This window comes from Polyodon spathula, chromosome 38, assembly GCF_017654505.1.
Source record: "Polyodon spathula isolate WHYD16114869_AA chromosome 38, ASM1765450v1, whole genome shotgun sequence".
Lineage (NCBI taxonomy): Eukaryota > Metazoa > Chordata > Actinopteri > Acipenseriformes > Polyodontidae > Polyodon > Polyodon spathula.
Genome location: NC_054571.1, coordinates 3,682,549 through 3,685,040, shown reverse-complemented (window position 1 = coordinate 3,685,040; position 2,492 = coordinate 3,682,549). Strand labels below are relative to the sequence as shown.

Genomic DNA, 2,492 nt, shown 5'->3' with positions numbered 1-2,492 from the left:
AATGTAAATGCAAATGCCTTTGACAGATTATACAAATGCATTTGTCAAAATATGTACTTGAAATCATCAACAATAATTGCAAAAGGAACGCAATCAAAACATGGACGCTTTTCTCTATCAATTCAAACGACTCCCTGTTATAACAAAATCTTTTAAGTTCCGCCTTCAACACCTGGGTGAGCTCCACCCTGCTTACAGTTGCTTGGCAACATGCGCTGATTGACTGATGATGTTAACTCCAGGCAACTGTCAACAGTTCCAAACTCAGAGCTAACACTGAGTTTAAAATGAAATATTTATTATAAATCTGAGCAAGGTTGCAAATCCTGTAAATATCCATGTCTCTTTTGCTGTTGATTTTTGCTATTGGATCTTGCCAGGAACCCCTTGAAATTTGAGATCTATATCTCCAGGGAGCTGGGTAAACAAAGAAATTTGAAGATTTGAATTTGAAATTTGAGCAGGACGTTCGTAAAGGTGCTTCAGTATTGATCTGCTGTTCTTGTTACGATTTCCCCTTTGAAGACCAATCTCTTTATAAAATACTGGCGGTAAAACCATAGGAGATATCCCAATGTTTCAATATCAGTTCACTCTAAATTTATTAAGAGACAAATTTAAATCCAGTATTTCTTACCTGGGGTGGGTCGTCAACCGTTCTTTCAGTGTGATTCTCGACAGCAGATCATGGCTGCCTCCAAGCCAGCCTTTTTATATCCTAATCAATGAGGAACTTTCAAACTGCATATTCATAAATCAAAACTCCGCCCAGCATCTCAAGACTTTCTAAACACTTCCAAATAAGGTAAACCATTGAAAAGGCAACAGCTGAAATGTTTGTTGGCTCGACTTTGTTTTCTTGTAGTTTTTACCAGAATACAAAACTTTTCCTGTTGGTCGTCATGCTAGCGACACAACGGGGGCGCTTCACATGTTTGGTATTCATGTTACTACTGGTTCCTAAAGCAGTTAACCAGGGCTTCAAAGTTTGCCATGCCTGTCTGGTTTAACTCACTTGAGGACAGGCTATTTTGTAAATTTTTTGGAGCATTTTTTTAAGTGGCATCTACCCATTTTAATTTTCTCTAACTGTACCGTTATGATAACTCATATTTTGGGAACCGCAAAAGTCTAAATGTAACAGTTAATTCTGCAAATAGAGTAGAACCTCATAGTTGTTAACACCTTGGGAATGGAGGGTGTTCATACATCTGAAATGTCAGTGACTCTGAAGATGAGTTTTTGATGGTTAATAAATGTTCACAGCTTCAATCTGGAGAATACACGGATACAGCACAGTAATGCAATGCTCATTGTTATAGTTTGAAAGGATTTAGAACGGTACTACGCATTTCAGAAAGGAGACATCCACTAAATGATCCAATAGATTTATGACCGTACAATAACATAAAGTGCTTTGGCCTATGGCCTTGTCCTTTGGAACGCTATAGCCCCCCTATACTGGCTGAACTAGGAAAATTTGAAAACAATTTATAACTAAACCAGCATCAGAAAATTGGCACACGGGGCCACCTTCCCCCTGGATAAGGCAAGGTGGAGGCAGGAGAGGAGGAGTTCAAAAGAAAATAACAGGGAACAAAGATGAGAGAGCTATAGGTGGAGTCTCCTTTCAGAAAAACAATCAAGTTTACAAGGAAAAAGGCTAAATTTAACTTTGACCTCGTGACTGTAGCAGAAACACAGATTTAAACACCCAGGAAAACACGGGTTAATATAGTACTTTGATTTATTTTATTGTGACAAAATGCATTTTTGCAGCTTGCTCAGTCATTCAGCCTCCTTTGGCTTGAAAAAAAAAACCCTGTGATTTGTTTAAAACATAAAAGCCCCAAATAAAATTGCCCGCACTTGCTTTGAAATCTGGCATAGTGGTGAAGTGTTGTCCAGGTTTGGTGCTGGCCTTCAGCGACAGCTCCTGATCATGTTAACTGTCTAAGAAGAACAAACAAGTGTAATTAGACATGACAAACAAACAAAACACTAAACACTCATGGTACGTTATTGGTTCTCCTTTTGGTTTGCTCGCAACCATAACAAAGGAAGAGAACGCTTAGCCACGTTCCCTTTTGTACCGTCAGTCACACCCCCTTGGTTAGCGAGTGCAACCGTTTCTCCTCCAATCTGTGGTTGCCACATCGCTTCCCTTCTAGGGTGATGACTTGATGTACCATAGCTCCGCCCCCTTTCTAGATGGCCAACTTCCACCTTTCCCTTGGAATGAATTGTCAGACCATCCAGTCCGGGGCACTCTGTTCCCTTTACACTGTGCCCTCACAGGTCGGGAGGGAGATTTGTAACCAAGATTCATTTTTTCTCTGTCACAGGGACCTATGAAAAAGTTTGTTGACACAATAATATCTTCTTCTAGACAATGTGATGAAAGCTATTAAAAAGGCCAACAGAATACTTGGATATATAATGAAAAGTGTTGAATTTAAATTGAGGGAAGTAATGTTAAAACTATACAATGC

At 39.4% G+C, this 2,492-nt stretch overlaps 1 long non-coding RNA gene across 1 annotated transcript in view; it reads right to left on the bottom strand.

Moving 5' to 3' along the window:
- The window catches only part of LOC121304469, a 5,956-nt gene extending 5,223 nt beyond the window's left edge, over positions 1-733 (bottom strand). The window contains exon 1 of the long non-coding RNA XR_005947961.1: positions 638-733. This is a non-coding gene — a long non-coding RNA (uncharacterized LOC121304469). The remainder of the gene's footprint in view (positions 1-637) is intronic.
- Positions 734-2,492: the final 1,759 nt, after the last annotated feature.